General features: G+C 43.5%; 1 protein-coding gene and 1 long non-coding RNA gene across 2 annotated transcripts in view; one reads left to right on the forward strand and one right to left on the reverse strand.

Annotated features, from left to right (window-relative positions):
• The first annotated feature begins 1,565 nt into the window (after positions 1-1,565).
• On the forward strand, positions 1,566-20,916 carry LOC144115460 (uncharacterized). Its single transcript, XR_013311400.1, has 3 exons — positions 1,566-1,631; positions 9,099-9,545; positions 20,812-20,916. It is a non-coding gene; the product is annotated as an uncharacterized LOC144115460 (long non-coding RNA).
• LOC144115456 (uncharacterized) overlaps positions 16,361-21,708 on the reverse strand; it is a 31,367-nt gene continuing 26,019 nt past the window's right edge. Inside the window, exon 5 of the mRNA XM_077649856.1 lies at positions 16,361-16,480. The gene's annotated coding sequence lies outside the window, so the exon portion shown is untranslated. The remainder of the gene's footprint in view (positions 16,481-21,708) is intronic.

The raw sequence follows: 21,708 nt of genomic DNA on the forward strand, positions 1-21,708 counted from the left end.
CACAGCGGAAAACGCCAACCTCACTGATGGGGGATATTTCATTGAACATTGTGTTCCGAATGTAGCCTTCATCTCTGAAGCGGCGGCCCTTGCTCAGCTGGCGTTCGCATCGCATGGCGGTTGATCGGAGATACTGAAGAATTTGCTCTTCGGTGGGCACAGCAGCCTGCTTCGGACTTCGCACCCAGCCATCAGTCAATCCTAGAAATCGTCCAGGTACCAGGTGCTGCCCAGGACACGCCATCAATGAGATTCCAACAAAACGTGCTCCGCAGTGGCACTCGGTCCTGCCGGGTTATTTCCGTTTGCTAGCCGCTGCAGACAAGCCCAATGTTGCCCACGCCAACGTGCGCGCTGAGCAGCTGTTGCCATGACAACTATGTACAGTATTGTGCGTTTTTATCGCTGACACTTTCAAAAATTTCCCCGCCTCAACCGCTGGCTCGTTTGCGGTGAAACTGCTCACAGAGCTTGCGTATTATGGTAACTTTTGTATCGTAGCAAGTTTGACAACGGTACTTAGTTGAGGCGTGCATGATGCGAAAACGTAATCGTCTACGTAGAGATCGGCAACCAAAACCCGCAGACGACGCTTTTTCGCTGAATGGCGGCAGTGGCGCCACCTGTTTTCGACAACGGAAAGCATCACGACAAGGCCGCCGAGACGAGCGTTGCAAACAATATTCTTTGAAAGGTAAAGCCTCTTTAAATCTGTTGTTCTGCTATTTTTCCGCTCAATTAGCCGAAAATGTTGCAAGCGCTTCAGTTGAAGCAGACGAAACGGCCGCAACGGCATATTCAAAGGGCCGCGCTTCTGGAAACGCTCGCCTCGGCGGCCTTGTCGCGACACTTTCGACTGCCAAAAACAGATGGCGCCACTGCCCAATCTCAGCGAAAAAAACGTCGTCTGCGGGTTTTGGCTCGCCGATCTCTCGCAGACGCTTACGTTTTCGCATCATGTACGCCTGAACTAAGTAAGTACCATTGTCAAACTTGCTACGATACAAAAGTTACCATAATACGCAAGCTCTGTGTGCAGTTTCACCGCAAACCAGCCAGCGGTTGAGGCGGGGAAATTTTTGAAAGTGTCAGCGATAAAAACGCACAATACTGCACATGCCGTGGTTGCCTACGCCAACGCGCACGCTTGCGGCGACTATCAGACTATGAGAGTGCCGTTTGGACAAGCTTAATGCAAGGTGGGCATTTTGTTTGCTTTCATTCTTTGCATCGACGCTGGTGAGGCGGTGAAGCAACGATTTCTGCCATAGGGGTGGTATGGGATAAGTTTAATGAAGGTGAGCAATTTATCTGGGACAACTGTGCTGTCCCAGTTTTTTTTTTAGCGCGTAAGAGACTAAATGAATACATTGCGTAAAAGAGTGCCGTTTGGCCAATTTATCTGGGACATTGGGCTGTCCCAGTTTTTTTTTAGTGCGTAAGAGCGTAAGAGACTGCATGAATACATGGCGTAAAAGAGTGCCGTTTGGGCAAGCTTAATTCAATGTATGTGCAAATGGCTGCGTTCCACGACCACAGAACAGTTTGCCCTGTGGACCTTCTTTTTAGAGCGGAACAGAAAGAAGTTGTGAAGAACAAGGTACCGTGAATGGTACAGGTAAATATTCTAGGTAATGCTCTTTTTTTATTAGAAATTTGCCACAACTTGGGCTATTTTCATCTTGTTCAATCATGCAAATCTTTTAGAAACTCCTGGTATTTTCTGGCTTTTTTTTTGTATATGCCCAAAATTTGGTGCCTACGCACGCACGCAGTTTATTTGCAAAATCAGCTGGTGATGACAACACCTGTAGCTCACCTTTTGGTGTTTTCCATCTTATTAAAGCTCAGTTTTCGGTGACAGCAGTTCCTTTGACATTAGAATATCATAGTCTGTCGAGTAGCAGGTCAACTTTAATTTATCCTCAATGTTCTTTTAAGTTTTGTTTGATTTGTGCCCAGTCGTACCTGAAGCTTATATTGTGAGAAGCTATGCAGCATTCATTTGGGGGCTGAAATTTTTCAGAGCACTTTAAAATTACTCTCAAAAGTGCACTTCATCCTTAAATAATTTAGTTAACATGAGGTTCACGATTGCTATGCACTGAGAGAGCAATAAAACCTGCTCATAACTGTACGTTGTACAAAGATTGCTTTTAGATAAAGGGTCTAAAGCTGTGTAAGTGAGGTTGTATAATGACTAATAATAAGCTGGTCCATCTAAAAACAGATCTTTCATATGCACAATTTTATATTCCAGAGAGCTGTGGCGCACAAAGTTTCTGAACGGCAAACACTGAAATATACACCTCATTAGTGTTGCACCCAGCTTCAGTGTATGTTGACTCGAGATAGATTGCTCGAAATGTAGGTGCATGAAACTATATCTAAAGGGAATTTAGTGAGGAAATCACTTCCAGTTCTCAACATTTGAAAGGGTCATACACATAGTGTAACGCTGAACAAACTTGCAAAGGCTTAATCCCGTTTTGAGCTGTGCTAATTTTAATTTCCCTTGCAATTCTACATGTATGAAATTATATGCATTTAAAATAAAGAGGCCAGACATGGTGTCAGCGAGGTCATTAATAGTTTCATTCTTGCTGAGATGACCGCTTGTGCTGCTAGCTAAGCTTTCTCCAACCGTAACGAATTGCAAACATGCTCATGACAGAAGATGAAAGTTGGCACGTTTTGTAGGTGCCAGTCAGAGTTCTTTCATACATTGGGGAAGTAGTGTAATTTATTACATAGATAAGCTTCATGCAGTTACTATAATTTGAACTGCATGAAAAGGTTGATGTATTGTGAACATGGCTAAACAAGAATAAAGGGAGGCCACAGTAAATGTCATACTGTCACTCAATTTCGAAAATGACACCTAATTTTAGTTACATCTTGTCTTCTCTGTAGTGAAGCATAAGATATTAAAATACATGGATCACCACAGGGTATTTAGCTAGGCCTGCTATGTGATTTAAAATTCAATTTATTTTCTCATGCTATTTCGGTTTAGACAGCCGGACAATGGCTATGACATCAAAGGTCAGTATAGGTCACTGCTTCTTCATTTGTAGTCATTCTCACTCTTGAGACAGGCTGGTTTTAGCATTGCAGTTAATGAAAACAAAGAAGGAGCAGTTATATTGCAGTTTATTTTATGCCGCATGTGGCGTACACCGACCTTTGATATCACAACCATCTCCTAGCTGCTGGAATCAAAACAGCATCAAGAGGAAATTCGATTCTAAATTATTTAACGACTGATGTGTATGGGGTGATCTATATATACTAATGTCTAACGCATCATTTTAAACAAGAAAACACGCAAGCAAAGATTTGGCGGGTATAGTCCTGTAAAAAAAACTGAAAAAGCAAGAAAGGAAGGAGGAGAAATGAGAACTACGCACACACACAGAATTTGAAGAGCAATGAAGAGAGGAAGCAAGTGTGTTCCTTGCCTTACCTGCATTATGTTTCTCACATCAAGAAAGCTGCAGGCAGGTAACGAGTAAGCCTATGTTTTTGGTGCCATTTATGCGAGGAGCTCCAAATTTTTGTGGACTTTGCCAATACATTTTGCTGCATGAATGTTCTGTCTTGGCAAGCTTAGAGTGGCGTTCCTATGTCGTTTTAGAGGCATAACTGCTTCATGGTGCTTTTCCAAATACACATACTGACTATAAATATGAGAAAAATGTGGAGATGGTGCATAGACAACGGCAACATTCTTGAAAGAACAAAAATGAACAAGGATACTGTACCATTTTCACTATGAGCTCAGGCCCACCTATTGATTTGTTGAATTCCAACAGCATTTTGTGAATGAAGATTCATCTAGGACCACTGTTTATTTCCAGAAATGAGACCACTGCCACTCAGAACAGTGAATCGCAAAAGCTACAAGGGAATAATTTCAAAGCATATTAGGAAAAATAAATCTGTCACAACAAGAAACACACTGACATCAATGGCAAATATGTTGAGAGATGTTTGAATGAATAGACTCTTTTGGTACAACGTTCGTTTTTCGTTCCATCAACTAACGGCCACAAATTTTAGACCTCCTCTCGTAAGATTGCCAAGGTGTACCCAAGGTTGAGCAAAAGATTAAGAGCTGAAAGAGTGAACAAAAAAAGACATAAGCAAACACAATGCACCTCAGGGCCATCAACACGGCCCTTTATTCCAACTTGCGACTCATTCAAAAACATCCCATTCGGTAATACTCTCTGGGGGGCTAAGTTGGTGCATGGTTTTGAAAACAGACGCGCAAAGCACACAACGCTGGGGGAAGACAGACGAAACAAGTGCAACTGTTTATTCACCTATTGAAGCAAGTGAATATATAGACAAAAAGGCAAGAGCAGAGAGGGACCTATATATGCGCACAAGCAGAAACAATAAGGTAACAAATGGCTATAGAAAAAAAATGTGTCTCAGCACATATCTAAAAAGACACTTTCTTTTTTGTCAATTGTAAGCGAGGGTGTGCTTACATAATCTCTTCTGCCTTTGTTGATGTGGAACGCCTTTATAAGTTCACGGGCTGTAGTATCTTTGCCCCAGCTTAGGATTTTTGTTTCCTACAGCTTCGCCTGGCATTTTTTCTTCTTTTTCCCTGCAGGCTTTACAGTGATGTGGTAAGAAAGAACCCGTGCCGTTCTTTAATGCGTGATTATGGTCAGCAAGGCTATCATTAATACATCAGCCCGTTTGGTCAATGTAAGATTTCCCACACGTCAGCGGGATCTGATAAACTACGCCCACGCACAATTCACAAACGGCGTCACATGCTTTTTCTGGCATTCTGCTTTTTTCGGTTTGTTTGAATCCATTTTGCCACACAAGGAGAACAGTTTCTTGGGGGTGGAAAAACTACACGAACTTTAAACTTTGCCTCAACATGTTTCAGATTGTGTGCCATCTTATGAATATAAGGAATTATCACAGGTTTAGTTTTCTGTTTGGCAACATCGTTTTTTGCTCTGTTATTACACTTTTCTTTTTTTAACCTTTTTCAGTAACACTTTGGCAACTGAAGCCTGGTCTGGCAACTGAAGCCTGGTTGAAGCCTGGTCTTGCCTTTTTGCTGATCTATTCACTCGCTTTCCAAGTGAATACACAGTTGCAGATTTGCAGTCGTTTCGTCTTTCTCCTGTGTTGTTGGTTTTGCGCAGTCTTTTTTCAAAATTCCATTCGGTGACACCTGACTGCCCCAAATAGCGGAAGTAGATGCACATCTGCTTCTGGCATTTTGGCCAATTAAGTGTCACTGAAAGGGACGTTTTCAAAAGGGACACAAATTGGAATACAGGCCGAGATTCACCTACCGTGTGGGAGTATGTCCATTTGGCAATGCACTGTAGTAAATGCAAGAAACATATGGCTGCTGCCCTGCCCTTGAAAACACAGTGTTCTTTGCAAAGGCAAGAGGTAAAGCTGAAAGGAAGGTAACTGAGGCTTTCATATCGCTAAGAATGCCGACAAATGTATATGAGCACGCCATCTATCTTCATCATTATCATCATCAGCATGACTGCGCCCACTGTAGGGCAAAGGCCTTTCCCATGTCCGTCCCATTAACACTGTCCTTTGCCAGCTGCAGCCACCGTATCCCCGTAAACTTCCTAGTCTCATCCGCCCACTTAACTTTCTGCCGTCCCCTGCTACTGTTGCCTTCTCTTGGAATCCACTCCGTTACCCCTAAGGACCAATGGTTGTTTTGCCTTCGCATTACATGCCCTGCCCAAGCCCATTTCTTCCTCTTAATTTCGACTAGGATGCCATTAACCCGTGTTCATTCCCTCACCCACTCTGCCCGCTTCTGGTCTCATAACGTTACACCTAACATTTTTCTTTCCATGGCTCGCTGTCTTGTCCTTAACCTAAACTGAACCCTTTTCATTAGCCTCTATGTTTCTGCCCCATAAGCGAGTACCGGCAAGATACAGCTGTTGTACACTTTTCTGTTGAAGGATATTGGTAAACTGCTATTCATGATCTGAGAGAACCTGCCATATGCGCTAGACCCTTCTTATCCTTCTAGTTATATCCCTCTCATGATCGGATCAACAGTCTCTGCCTGCCCTAAGTAGACATATTCCCTTACCACTTCCAGCATCTCGCTTCCAATTGTGAACTGCTGTTCCCTTGCTAGGCTATTGAACATTACTTTGGCTTTCTGCATGTTAATATTTAGACCCATCGTTCTGCTCTGCCTGTCTAAATCATTGATCATGCTTTGCAATTCATCTCGTGAGTGACTCAGCAAGACAATGTCATCAGCAAATCACAGATTATTTAGGTATTCTCCATTAACTCTTATCCCCAGCTGTTCCCAATTCAGGCCACATGATGTTATAGCCCTTTTTTGCTGTAGTATGCAGTCTCCCTTCATACTTTGTGCATATACAACGTGTCCAATTTAATTCAATACAAATGGTTTATTAAACATTGCATTTGATGTACACCACAGCTTTGGAAGTTGAATAATCGGTGAGGCTGATGCCTCAGTCAAGTGCAATGTAAATAATAAATGCTTATACATCTAACACTTTCAGATTGGCTTTTTAAATCCTTCGTTTAGGTCGTATCTATAGGGAATAACATGGCACACACTGTATACCATGAGTATTCCACCCAAACATATTCTTTAAGAATAAATGAAAACACTGAAATGGCTCCGTTGCGCCATCTTCTCACAATATGTCCAATGATAATGGAAATTGCTAGAGTTTAGCAAGGCCGGAAGTAAAAGCAGCGTTTTAGCGGGCGGACCATAACAGGTGCTGGCACCACATCGCTGGAACTCCTTTATAAAAATTTATTTCTCGCCAACAAAAATATTTTTCTAGTTTTTTTTTAATATGTGAGACTAAATGGGTTGACCATTTGGCAAATTTTTTTGTCTAGCACCGTTGTCCACATAGCCTTTTCTGGTCCTCAATGTGGCCGTTTCCGCAGAAATCTATGTACTTTTTATTAAATTACAGAACAACGCAAGGTTCAAGTTTAATTCAAACAGTGCTAGATCAAGGTTTCAGGCAAAACTCCAGAAAGTTTGCTTCAATTTAGACTCCAAGTTTAGTTTAAAAAATGCGGAAATCTTCAAATTTTTCTCCTGTTAAGCACTTCCATTTTAAACCAAAATGGCATCATCCACAGTTTATTTTTTGAGGCATGACAGGGCACCTCAATACCTGACAACATGCGGAGATAAACTTTGCTAACAAGGACCAGTTCCTGAACAATAATTCTTGCAAAATGCCCAGATGAAGGTGATGTCTTACACTTTGGAGCATGATATACGGAGAAAAAATTTTTTTTCTTTGAAAGAAGGTCTCTACACTTCTGTTGGGACTGGTCTTTAATGAATTTTCTCAGCAAAATCTAAAATACCAAGAATTTGGTGCATCTCCTTTCGCGTGGAATGACTCTGCTGTCCCAATTTAATTCTTGAAATCGACTGGGAAGTGCTGTAAAAAAAATTGTTTCATGAACCTCGGCGGCTGTGAATAGTGACGAAACATTCAAGAAACGGGCAATTTTCTCTGTTAAGGTTTTCTGCCTAGATACATGCCTTACGGAGCATACTTGTCCCCAACAGTTTTATGTTTTCTGGACCACTTGTTTCGTTGCACTCCTAGGACCGCAGCCCAGGTCTAGACAACTGCTTTTTTTTTCAAATTTATGAATTTTAAATTTCTTGTATGAAATTGTCTTCTCACTTTAATATGTCAACAAACACTGAATCTCAAAAATTCAAAACAAAAATTTGAGCTTTGCAAAACAAAAAGAATTACAAGAATGACTTCACCCTGCAAGAACAATGAATGTTGAACTAGCCTTCTTCCATATTTTCTTAGCTTTGTATGTTTCAAGAAAAATATATATCGGAAAATAACGTTCTGCACATAAAACAGTGACATTTGGTGAGAGCAGTCATAAAATTATTTTTAAATTGCTCAAAAAATGTCATGTAAATACAGCTAGAAATAAACTAAATTTTGTTGAAAGTTGCGTCCCTTCTAAAATGGAGGTGTGGGACAGACTGCCGGACATATCATGCTGACTTGAAATCCTATTGTTTACATCGAGTGCCGTATTGCTTGCTGCATTGCCTTTCTGACTGGTTCTCGCATTTACTTGTCAAGTGCGAGTGAACTTTGAAAATGGACAAGGTGCCACCTCTTTTTGACACAGAGTGGCACATGACCACAAATGTTGTTTGAAGTAATGGCCATTTGGCAATCACTAAGTGCCAGCAGACTGGTTGGAAATATGCAGATATCTCTTGCTTGACACTTCAGCAGCCGACCATGATGCAGGAATACTTTACTGTGAGACTGTTTATTGCCATGGGTGCACTCCAGAAACTCCACATTGTAGCACTCTGTATGTAGCCACTGTCTGCAAGTTAGCACATCTGTTCTTCCATGGCCGAGATAAAGGTGACCCCCTGCCATCACTTGTATCCAAAGAGTCTCCCTATGCATCACTCCCACTATAGTGGCAGTGTTTATCATGCTGTTCGTCCTTTGATACAGCCACATTAGAAGATGCATGCAAAGTTAGTGGGCTTCCTCATAACAGGAACATTGAAAGGACTCTCAAAATGAACACTGAAGCTTGTTTGGCTGGCTGCTGTTTACTTCAGAAAGTTTTGCATAATACCTTTTCTGTGTGCTCAACTTACTGCCCTACCATTTTTTTTTTTGTCATAGCAGGGATGAGGGACGTTCTTTAGGAAGGCCATGCATATCATGCGAAACGAGGTGGTGTTGTTTTTCGAATACTGCATGGTTATAGAGGCATGCCTCGTTAATATGGTACTTTCGTCCCCCATCAAAACTGTCCATAACAAATTGGGAAGCAAAATAAAAAGAAGACATTTATTCAGATATATACACTGGGATTACAGTACGCTTTTCTGCATAACAACAAGCAGTGAATAGCAAATTATAATCTTAGAAACTTGAACATTTTCCTGGTCGCAAAAGTTGTACTGCGGTGCGAAGTGCCTCACAGGCCATGAGGGACATGATGGCAAGATTCGCACTGGGTGTCCGATTCTGTGTTTGCTGTTGTATCCACAGTGGCCCTGTAGACGACTTGCTTGTTCACCAGTTGTTCCATCACATCCTGGTCTACTGCATCAGCTGCAGGCACTCCTGAAGACTCACGAGGAGGATGTCATTGATGCGCACATTCATTTGCCTGTGACCTCCCTGTGAGGAATGCGGTTTCTTGGCTGCTCTGTAGCAACGATGGTAAGCCAATGTATATGTGGGCTTTGTAGGCTATGCAGAATCCTTCCAGGTTTCTGTGTGCGTTTACACCTTTTGTACTGGAGTTATAGGTTCCCTGGTTCACCTATCTGTTTGCATACGTTTCTGTGTTCATGTTAGCACCATTTGCATGTTCCCTAACGAAATTCCAATTCTTGTGCAGGATGTCTGCACAATGGCAGACACTGCACTGCTGAGTTGAGCCGTTCCCGAATCTGGCAGTATCGATGCTAGAGTCTGTGCGTCAAAGCTGAGGTAAAGTGTTGAACCTGTCTAACTCCCAAAGTTTAATTTCGGTTTCATTCCTCACTTGTTGGACTAAATTAAATTGTTCTTGCTGCTTATACTTGTAAATTTAGAGCTTTGAACTGCTGTTAAGCTCTGAGCTTAACCACAGTCATATCTCAAGACCAAATACCGCTTAATTTTCACCGCAACTGTTTTTCTTGTGTGCTTTTTTTCCCGAGTGGTCATCACAATGCAAGTGAACAGCTTTGTTTTCATTATTTTTTGAGTGGCTTTGTTCTCGTTGCAGGCGCAGGTTGGCGCAACAAAGGTTGACGAAGCTTCCATTCTTTTCTTTACAATGTTGAAATGCTTATGGAGGTGGTCATTTGAAAATTTTTCACATCAATGCAGCCTCAGATGAAACTGTGGCGTGAAGAGCGGGAAACATATGTACCCCAGTGTGCCCATCTGAACACCTGCCCGATGACAGCAGGGTCTAATACACTGAATATTGTGCAGTGGAATTTTTTCCTTACATATTTCTTTGTACACTTTTTTTCCCAGAAGTGGTTGCCCTCATCCTACAAAGTAATGCAACAAGTGCTGTGCAGAAAAAAACACTGACATTAGTTTGCTGCCCGATTTTCAAGCTATGCAACAGCTGAAATGCCCTGGAGACTATACCATGAAGCCTTCAGCAACACCCACCGCGGTGGCTCAGTGGTTATGGCGCTCGGCTGCTGGCCCGAAAGACGCGGGTTCAATCCCGGCCGTGGCGGCTGAATTTCGATGGAGGCGAAATTCTAGAGGCAAGTGTACTGTGCGATGTCAGTGCACGTTAAAGAACCCTAGGTGGTCGAAATTTCCGGAGCCCATCACTACGGCGTCCCTCATAGCCTGAGTCGCTTTGGGATGTTAAGCCCCCATAACCCTTCAGCAACATTTGCCAAAACATAGTTGACATACTGTGCTTCTGCTAAGTGTGCATTCTTTGAGGACCTGATGCCAACATGGTGTGAACATGACATTGAAGAGATGTTTTCACGATAGCTGTCTTGACAAGTTTACGGTGGAATGAATTGGATGGAAGCAGTCCTTTAACAAAGGCACTGTCTCCTCATTGCTCTTCATAGCAACCAAACTGCCATATATATAGCCAAGAGAAAATCGGACAGCGATTCAATGATTCAATGTCAAAGTGGTTGTTTTCTGTGCCAAACGAGCTGCAATCGTTCTGCCAGATGACTAGGCCAACCATTTCTTGCACGAATAGAATGCGAAAAAAACAAAAATAACATCGGATTTTTTCAGTGCACAGGATTCATTGTACATTGGATCCCGCTGTCTTAGGTACGGTTTCTTTAACGGCAGACTGGGGTACATTTGAATGATTGTTTTCACGAGCATTGCAAAAATGTAAGTCAGAGAATGGTGGTTTCCTCAGCTTTCATTGCAGAGTATGCAGATGCCGACATATCTGTGACATATTGGAACGGGAAGAAGCATATCTGATAACCTGAGAAATTGTCTGAACAGAAATAATTCATAGTCTGAAAAGAGAAAACTGCATATCTACTCCGGCCGACATTTTACTGCAGAAACCTGCCGTCATAATGGTGATTCTTATTCATTCACAATGCCAGCACTCTTTACTGCATAAGTCTGTGCAAGAGTGCGAACAGCAAATGGCAAGCAGCCGCAGCAGTGCATCATCCTTTCCCCTGTATTCATTGTGTGTGTACTTAACCAAAAATAAAAATTACGATTACTGACGCTGCAAGACCAGGCCCCTTCTCATCAAACAAGCCATTTCCTACAATGTACTTCGCACCAAGGCACTGCGAGTTTTCTGTTCGAAACATAAGTTAAGGAGCTGCACGCCAGAGTTCACAGAACTTTCTGCACAGTGCAGATGTCAGACGAGTGATGTATTCCTTCCAGTCCACATAAATTGGCAGTCAAACCACACCTTCGGTCACATGCAGCGTCACACTGATGTGGATGTTAGTTTTCTGTACAGTATGGTACACAGTTAAAGGGAACATGCGGTCGCGTGAAGTTGACTTTCTGCCAGGCGCTGCTGAGGAAAGCCGGAAAGAATGCCGAGCTGATTATGGTCCGGAGTTTTTTTCGGCATTCTGTCCCCATGCATAGATCTCATTTTTCACACCCGCAACACATCGATTACCTCTTCTTGCTGCTGAATTGGCTTTTTCCATTCTGTGGTCGCGTTTCGTGCGAAATAAGCAACATTTTCTGCGGACTAGATTATCTATGTGTGAGTGACTTGGTTCATATGCCACTTAACGCGTACAGTACACGTTGATAAACAGTAATAAACATGCTCTTCTTATTGACAGATTCATGCACTAACACTGCGCCTTGGTTTAATCAGCACCTACATCGCTGAAACAATAACAACAAACGCCTTTACAGACAGGCTAACTGCTGGAAATGCTACAAAGCATGCGATAAGGATTATCAGTTGATGTCTAAAAAATGGTGTCATTTCATGGCATCAATTTTTTGGGAAGGAAGCATTCAAGTATTTTTTATTTATTTACACATACTGCTGTCTCTTCTCTTAGAGGCATAACAGGGGTGGGCTACACAGCATTTCATTACAACAATGTCAATAACATAGTTAGGCAGTTCTTTTTGAAATTGATTATTTAGCAATGCACGCAGATCACCGTCCAAGTTATTCAGTAATTTAACATTCTGCGGACCTTGATATGCCGGCCTGTTGACATTGCAGATCTGCAAGCTTGAGCCATTTTTGCAAGCCACCCAAGACAAACACATTAGGTAAAAAATTGTGAAGCGTAGTAGTGATGTGATTGTTAAAGAGTGCAGGAAGACGGGACACATGAAAGGAAGACAAGCAACAAAGCTTCAAACCATTTAGGTAAAGAGAGCTAACTGATCAACAGCTCAGAGCGAGACAGTAGGAATGCAGCTGTCATGAAAAATAGGGCACTGTGGAATTACAATTGGTATGAAGTGGTAAGAGGGATCTGGAAAGGGGTGATGGTCCCTAGCCTGACCTTCGGTAATGCGGTCCTGTGCATGAGACCAGATGTTCAAGCAAGGCTAGAAATCAAACAACGTGGCGTAGGGAGGCTAGCTTTGGGAGCACATGGCAATACACCAAATCAGGGGGTACAGGGTGATATGGGATGGGCGTCGTTTGAGAGCAGAGAAGTTCGCAGTAAGATAGCATTTGAGAAGCGATTGACAAAAATGGGGGAAAAGCAGTGGGCTAGGAAAGTTTTCAGATACCTGTATATAAGGAATGTTGACACGAAATGGAGAAAGCGAACTAGAAAATTGACAAGCAAATATCTGGACAGCAGTAAGGGGGCAAATCAGCAATTATCGGTTACGAAAAAGGTTAAAGAAACAGAGAGAGCTTTGTGGAAAACAGGGATGCTGACAAAATCTGCACTGTGAACATACCGGACCTTTAAACAGGAAATTGTCAAAGAAAATATCTATGATAATTGTAGGGGAAGTTCTTTGTTGTTTGAGGCCAGGACTGGAGTTTTGCGGACTAAGACGTATAGAGTCAGGTACCAGGAGATAGACACTTTGTGCATTGCGTGCGGAGAGGAGGAGTAAACAGCTGAACACTTGATACTTTTCTGTAAAGGGCTTCACCCTACAGTGGAAGGCAGCGGGGCTGACTTACCCAAGGCATTGGGGTTTAGGGATAGTGAAGGGAAAGTGGATTTTAAGAGGTTAGAAGTAACCAAGCGAAGGTTATCTGATTGCTGGCTAAAATCAAGACAAGAGTAAACTTTCACAAGTCATGGCTAGGTGGCTTGAACCTCCGCCCGATTTAAAAAGGGTTCAGCCGTATTCATCCATCCATCCATCCGTTCCCGCAGGGAGCATATGCAGATACGTACACTACATTTATTGCATGTCGCTGCGATTTTGCCAAGGTGGGCAGTCCAGGCATCCCATGTGGGTACTTTGCAAGGAAGTGAGCAATGTTGCGTGGTGTTGGCTCTAGGGCAGCTCCAGTATATGTGGTCAAGCATAGGTATGGAGCCACACACTTGGCAGTGAGGTGTATTGGCTGTTGTATTTTGTGCAAGATGAGGTCACTAGGTAGTAAATGCTTTTGGTCTGGTCTGGGAAGTGCTGCGTGCTTTCGAGGGAGAAAGTCAGGTGGCCTAGGGAGTTCTCGGCTGGCTATGTAGAGTGCTTTGAGGTAGGGCCTTCGCTCTTTAAGGCATTCAGCCAGGATGTGGTTATGGCTAAGCTTGGGAAGTACGTGAACACCAGGCGATCGAGGCCGCAGAGAAGACTCGAACGTTGCCCACAGAAGAATGGCATGCGGTCCATTCGAGGTGGACCAATACGAGTGGATGGCGTTTTCCATCTGCAGCTAGCATGGTCAGTTGTATGTATTGAGAGTGTTGATTACGAGCGAAGGCCCACAATGCAGCCTCCTGAGGTCCACGCGGATTGCGATTGCCATGGAGTGGTGCTCATGGCGAGTGATAGCTTGTGCAATGGCCAGCATTCCTGCCGTATTTGGAGATATTGGAGCAATCTAGCTCCTTGAGTCCAACTCTTTCTTCTCGGCTGGCGAACATGGTTTCAGGAAAACATTTTCCTCTGAAACACAACTGATATGTTTTACTAATTACCTGTTTACCTACACCGACCAGACCTTGGATGTACTGTTTTTTTGACCACGCAAAAGAATTCGATAGTGTCTCGCATGACCTCTTCATTCTTAAACTTAGCATGCTGAACACTCACCCCGGTGTAGTCAACTGGCTTAAAGACTTTCTTCCCAATCGAACCCAGTACATTACTGCTAACAACTGTTCATCCACTTACTCTTCCGTAACATTTGGTGTACCTCAGAGATCAGTGCTGGGTCCTCTCTCCTCTACCCAACCTACATTATCTTCTTAATTGCATTACCCACTCCTCTGTTAGGCTCTTTGCAGATGACCGTTATTTATCGTAGAATAACTGACAATACTGATTCTCATAAGCTCAAGACAACCTTAGGAGCATATCTAACTGGTGTGATAATAAAGTGTTCATGCGACTAAATGCTAACAAATGGAAAACTACGCATGTATCACATCGCGCTAACATCAGTGCCAATACACGTACTTTCTTTACAACACTCCACTTTAATTCGTGAACCCGTACAAATATCTCTGCTTTCATATTTCAAGTAACTTATCATGGCATATGAATGTTTGACATGTCACTAGTAACGCCAACAGGGTTCATGGGGATAGTAGTGCTGGAACTTTTCTGCCACGTCTCTTCCAATAAAGCTAACCCTGTATAAAACGTTGATGCGGCCCAAGCTAAAATATGCATGGGCCTGTCTGGGATCCCGGCCAAATCACATTGATCACTGCACTTGAATCCGTTCAAAACTGCGCAGCCGATTCCATCGTATCCAACTACTCCCGCTACGCTCCTCATGCTGCCGGACCTTTCTCTGCGCCATAAATATTTTTGGCTGTCTTTTTTCACAGAATCTATCACCACAATCTTCTAAATGATCACCTTTTCTTTTTCGCCCTTTGCAAATTTCATCCCGTTCTAATCATGTTTACATTTGGTGTACCATTCCCTGATGCCGGAAGCAGTCTTCTGTAACGCCATTTTAGATCAGTTGGTCATGAAAATCACCGTTAGTAGCCTAGCAGCCTCATTAGAGCACTATAGAATGCACTAACCATATACTGCGTTCAACAGCCAAGGTAGCTTAGGCATCTGGTTCAACATCAGAAGATATCATCGGCTTCATCATCAATACAACTACCGACATTATTTCTTTGCTTTGAACTCAAGCAAGCAGGAGCAGCAATAACACTCAACAACGCAAGTGCACAAATGCTGCGGTAGCAAGGGGCAGGCATATATGCAGACGGGCACTTATCAGCCCAGCAGTTTAAAAAGCACCAGTTCACATAGCGAAGGATGAAGCATGCCATAGGAATTTGACTTGAATCCTCGATTTGGTGGTCATTCAATGAGGCCCATCAGTTTTTATTTTTGTCAGCATGACCAGCTCACCTTTCTCCCCTAAACTAATGGAGAGGTGGAAAACAGAAGCTCATGCTGTAACAAACAATAATCCATTTTGTAGCCAAAACTAGGAAGGAAATGGCATGATGGTATGTAGTATTTAAAGGGCAACTGTTAGGTTTTTTTTCTGACCGCATGTTACTGAGGTTCTTCAGTCTTCCTATCCATTATACCGAATTTCGCTGCTGAGCAGAGCTTTGTTTCAGCACAAATTTCCCGTTTCATTGCTTTAATAGGGAAGATTTCCATTAGGAACCTTTGAGTGTGTAAAGTCATGAGCTACCTGCCTGGTAACCATTGTTTTTATAGTTTTATAATTGCTTTGCTCATAATTTTGAAGAACTTAACTGTATCTAAGATAGGGAGGTTCAAGAAGCAATGATAATGTCCATTCAAAATGTAAAAAAATCCTACAAAGTTGCCCTTAAATGCCTTGAACCTCCATGTTGCAAAAGAGACTATTTCAAGGGCTGGGGAGTGTTCTCATTTAATTTTCTTCTTGTGCTGTTCATTAAAACTGCACAGGCAGTAACTGAGCACTGCACTTTTTCAGGCCTTTGATATGTTCTTTTTGCTGCAAGCGAAATCAGTTTCATTTTTGCTGGGGAGAGTCCACCTACTTATAGTGAATTACTATATGAAGTTTCATGTTGGAAGAGAGTGCTAATAAGAATTTATATATAAATTTCAGTTAGAACATGCACTACAGGAATGAATCTACACCATTATGGTGCAAACTCATGTGTAGAAGAAAAAGCACACACATATAAACACTTTAAACAAGACATTCATTGCCACACAGTCTTGAAATTTTGTACATGTAAATAAAATTAAATACCCTTGCAAAGCCGTGTCTTTGCTGAGAATTGCAGGAATTTCTTCAGAACCTGGAAAAAACAAAAAGTAAAGCCAGTATAAAGTAACAGAACTGTGTTGAAATAGAATAAATGTATGAGAACAAGTTACATGAATGGAACATACAATAGAAGGTGCCCAGAAGCACACTTGTTGACCCATCCCTTTAATACACTTTGCCTTTAATTCCTCACAATCCAATCATGGTGCTTATACACCTGCAATGGCTTTTGTTCTTTCTGACTATGAAAATAAAACACCATCATTAGCTGGCTTCCTTTTATGCAAGGAAAGCAGCACGTGCTTACATGCATGCCTAGAAGAAAAAATGTAGATACAACAGCATATGAATTGCCATGCACTATAAGGCTGCAGCGCTACAGTAAAGACAGCTCTCAGTAATATTCTTTGCCCCAGTGGAGGATGGAGAGTAAATGTGTTTATTTAAGAATAGTTCAAATGCGACTTTTCAGATCAGCGAAATCCACAATCCAGCAGAAACCATTGAAATGAAAGAAGTCGGCGGGCTCTGAAAAAATTCATGTCCGACATAACCTCCTCATCGGTTATGATCAAAGTACACCAGGAGGACCAGGCCTGGCCCCGCCCCTCCCCCCCCCAAGCCCTTCGCTCTCGGTAGTGGTAGTAGTGGCCATGAATGGATTTGAGGTGGCTGCGTTACTCCATTTACCCTGCTGGTGTGAGGCACCAAAACTGGTAGTGCTTAGCCGGGCATCTCCCCATGATATGCACCTATTTATTTTGCAACACAAATGCACTTATGCAAGCATGAAGTTTGTGCTTAGCCACAAAAGTTGCAAGAACTGGAAGTCAGTCTCTCTGTGTGCCTAAAATTCCTTAACAATGCAGCATGGGCTTATTTCGGGGCACTAGCTACGATGAGTGCTAGTGTTTTCTAGCCATGGCACTGGATTTTTCCATCTACTTAAGTGGGGTCCAAGACCCATTTCCCAAGCATTTCACCCTATGAGCACCAGGCAGGGAAAAGCTTGTACACATTGTATCACCGGTTGGTACCCGGCGGCACTGGGGATCGAACCCGCACCTCCCGCATGCAAGGCGGATGCTCAAATGACTAATACACTGCCACTGCGGTATGCACTACACTTAAGGTGCAGAGAGGGTCCTGGACCGAAAATTTCATTAAAGTCACAATTAAGAAATCTTCAGGGAAGATGTACTGTTGTGCACAGATTCCAAATGACATTAAAGTTCATGCAAAACAAGTCCTTGTGCAATTATCTACCATGTTTTCCTTGCTAGCTTTAGAAAAATTTTGCTCCAGGAAATTTACTAAAATGCGTGCTACTGGTTGTCCTTCATATTAACGGATTCATAAGCATGAAATTATTATCCTATCCTACTTGTTACAGGACTTCAGCTTTGAAGTTGTCACTTCATAAATGGGGGAACAAGTGTTTCCCGCTTCTGAAGCGGCTGCTTTAAAGCTCGATAACAATTTCATAATCGGAGTACGTCTGCTCCTTGACTTGGGACCTAAACACTTGGGGGCCAAACTTTTGAACTGATGTGGCATCACAACCCACGTTATCCTGGTGCAACATCCATGCCATGTGCGCTTGGTGCCAAAGGGGAAGCAAAAATCAGAAAAGAAAAATCACAAATAGCAGTCGTTGTAAGAAAGAGACGATGAAAAGGAAAACTAGTCCATTCCATTTTTAAATAACATACTACTATGAGCTTGTTCTGTGCCCTTCATCTTCACACATCACATATAGTACAATAGATGCTCCATTTGTGTATTTCATACTGGCTGTTTCAAGTAACTTGTCAAGGATATTGAAAAAGTGGGAAACCACAGCTGGGTGAAACCAACGACACAAGTTTGCCGTCGTGGCACTCCTGAAAGAATTTTAATGCTCAACTCAATAGTTAGTATTAACTAAGACGAATTATGCGAAATTTTTAATGTCCACTTTAGGTCCAAGTGCCTTTCAGTGTAAGTTGTAGAAGAGATTCAGAAACAACTGATCCATTTTTCTTTTGTGTCAATGTACCTACTGCGTGTTTCTTTTTTCTGGCATTTAAAGAAACCCTATGAAACATGAAAAAACACTACATGACTGTGTTCATGCGCTACCATATTGCAGCGCTCCCAAAAATGTTTTGAACACGTGAAACATGTACACTGACAGTGTCCAAGTGAGCAGCCACTGCTTAGTTCATCTATCGGGCTGCACAATGACGCAAATAAAGAAAACTTAGAATACTCTCAACCAGTTTCTTAATATTAGCTAGAGCTAGCGCTGGTGCCACCGTCTATGCAAGCTTCTTAAAGAGCACTACAGCTACCATGGGAATGCCGGGAAGACGAGGCCTCTTATTAGGCTTGGCTAGTGTTGGGCTGAAAATACGGACTCTGCCTCGAAATCAACAGCTGCGATGCGAGGCTCTCGTCTGCAGCACACAGATGAAATTATTTGAATAGTGCGTTTTCCACTTAACAAATTTAACACAAGTGTTACGCTGGTATAGAAACTTTCACAGCATTTCTTTGAGGTTTGCTGAGAGAAGTCATACTGTTAACTTAATCCGCATTTCATGCCCAGCAGTAGCCAAGCCAAAAAAAAATGGCCTGGCTTAGCTAAGGTTAAGCCTAGGATGCTAAGCATAATAGATTTGTGAAAGGGATTCGGTATCGCCTGCCCGTAAGTCAGGCTAGTCTCTCCGTTGTTTAGCAATCTCCTGGAGGAGCGGGAGTTAGCCTTGGTGGTCGCGGCCGCGCGAGTTGAGCCCAGTTTCTCCACAGCTGGCGTGACGTCAGACCATGTGCTCGGCTGCAGCGCCCCTAGCGGGAGGAGCGGGAGTTAGCCTTGGTGGTCGCGGCCGCGCGAGTTGAGCCCCGTCTCTCCTCAGCTGTCGTGACGTCAGACCACGTGCTCGGCTGCAGCGCCCCTAGCGGGAGGAGCGGGAGTTAGCCTTGGTGGTCGCGGCCGCGCGGCGACCGCGCGAGTTGAGCCCCGTCACTCCTCAGCTGTCGTGACGTCAGACCACGTGCTCGGCTGCAGCGCCCCTAGCGGGAGGAGCGGGAGTTAGCCTTGGTGGTCGCGGCCGCGCGAGTTGAGCCCCGTCTCTCCTCAGCTGTCGTGACGTCAGACCACGTGCTCGGCTGCAGCGCCCCTAGCGGGAGGAGCGGGAGTTAGCCTTGGTGGTCGCGGCCGCGCGAGTTGAGCCCCGTCTCTCCTCAGCTGTCGTGACGTCAGACCACGTGCTCGGCTGCAGCGCCCCTAGCGGGAGGAGCGGGAGTTAGCCTTGGTGGTCGCGGCCGCGCGAGTTGAGCCCCGTCTCTCCTCAGCTGTCGTGACGTCAGACCACGTGCTCGGCTGCAGCGCCCCTAGCGGGAGGAGCAGGAGTTAGGCTATGACGTCACACCAAGCGTGTCATTAAAGGTCAATGGTGGTCGCGGCCGCGCCAGGCTGGGCTATGGTTGAGCTAAGTAGTGTCCCTATTATGCTTTGCATAATAAGACATATTTTCCCGACATTCCTGCACCTCTCCATGGTGGATGGCAGTGCCACCAACTTTCCCTCTAGGTAACACTAGGAACCTATGCTTTCAACTATATGTGGCCTCACTGCTTTCCCTTCCTTTTTTTTGTTTTGTCTGTGTAATGGCTCAATAAAAGCTCCATTTGAATTGGCTGTCGGCGGCCTGCCTATCACCTATAACAGATCGCAGTGCGCGCTTTCTGCACTCCGGAAGAATGTGCTTATGCACATTCAAGACTATGCTGACAGTGTGGCACAGCTGCTCATATCAAAACAGTGAATGTGCAAGCTTCGCTCATTCAAAATTCGATTGGGACTGCTACCAACACGGTAGTGCTGTCAGGCATTTTTTTTTTTTCACATCTCGTGGGCTTTCTTTAAGTGCTGTAAAAGGAACCATGTAGGAGAGACATTGCTACAAAAAACTTGATAGGTTGTTTTTAATCCCCTCTACAACTTAACGAAAAGCATTGGACCCCAAGTTATATAAAAATTGTGCCTCATTAATCTTAAATATCAACCCATTAACCAAAATTTTAAAAATAATCTCAGGTGCACCACATGATGGGAAACAATGTCTTAATTTCACTCAGCCGCAGCCCACCACTTTATAAAATTCTTGGCTCAAGTACGCAACGCACCCTGTATGCTATTCTCACGTAACATACTGTCACGGACTAGAATATGAAGCAAGCAGTAGAGCAGGCAGGAGTGCTCGCACTAGGCCCGCAGCCATTAAATCATGCCATCACCACCTGTCATGTCATTCTGTATTCATCGGCTTGCTGCCACGTAACATTTGGTGTGAGGTGCAGGATATCAATACCATCCAGGTCCTGGAGCTTTAGCATCCTGCATCTACCATGGTCATTGGCTGTGTGTTCCTGGTCCGTACCGCCCGGCTGTGCCCCAAGCCCCCCGACCAGAACTGACCTCGCCGCTGCTGACTGCTGTTTGCTACGGCAGTTCTCATAAGGAGAAATATCACATGACTGCTCTGTAGGGACCCCCCTCGTCCTGTCAGATGCTGCCTCCCACTCTTCCCACTCTGGGGCCTTGATGACTGTGCGTCTGAAAGCGGAGGCGAGCAGCATCCAGGTGTCCTACCTCCCACTACACCCAACTCAGAGGCGTGCATACATATAAAGCACGGACCAACAACGAAGCGCGGTGCTTCATAGAGGACTTGGACACTAGCACTGAAGCACTGTGCAACTACGAGCTGATGCATTAGGTTATAATACCGCCCTTCCTTCTAGTGCATACACTGAGAGGGTGCTTCAGTGCAAGTGCATAGCTCTTAGTGCTGAAACGTGGGAAAATTAGAGAAAAATTTGAAAAACAGCTCCTGTTTAAAACAACGGGTAACAAAATATCAAGCAAGCCGCAGTAGTTCATTATAGTCAGAGAAAATTTGTGCTATGGCATTAAAAGCTATTACTTATTTTCTGTAACGTAAACAAGACTGATCTGTTCAAACAAATACTACAAGTTTCAGAACCTGTGATCTCTTAACTGTTGCATGTATTGAGGGAAAGCTATTTATAAACATAGTTTTTTTTTTGGGGTGGGTTAATAGCAATCACTAAGTAATCTAATGTCTGAATAAAAACAACATAAAAAATGTGAGCAAACAAGAAATAAACTAGGGACATTTCGTACACTTTTCCCAGAAATAACTTGCGAGACTAAATGGTGAATGGCATGCTTTGGAACCAGGGCACAAAAAA

Source organism: Amblyomma americanum, chromosome 1 (assembly GCF_052857255.1).
Source record: "Amblyomma americanum isolate KBUSLIRL-KWMA chromosome 1, ASM5285725v1, whole genome shotgun sequence".
Lineage (NCBI taxonomy): Eukaryota > Metazoa > Arthropoda > Arachnida > Ixodida > Ixodidae > Amblyomma > Amblyomma americanum.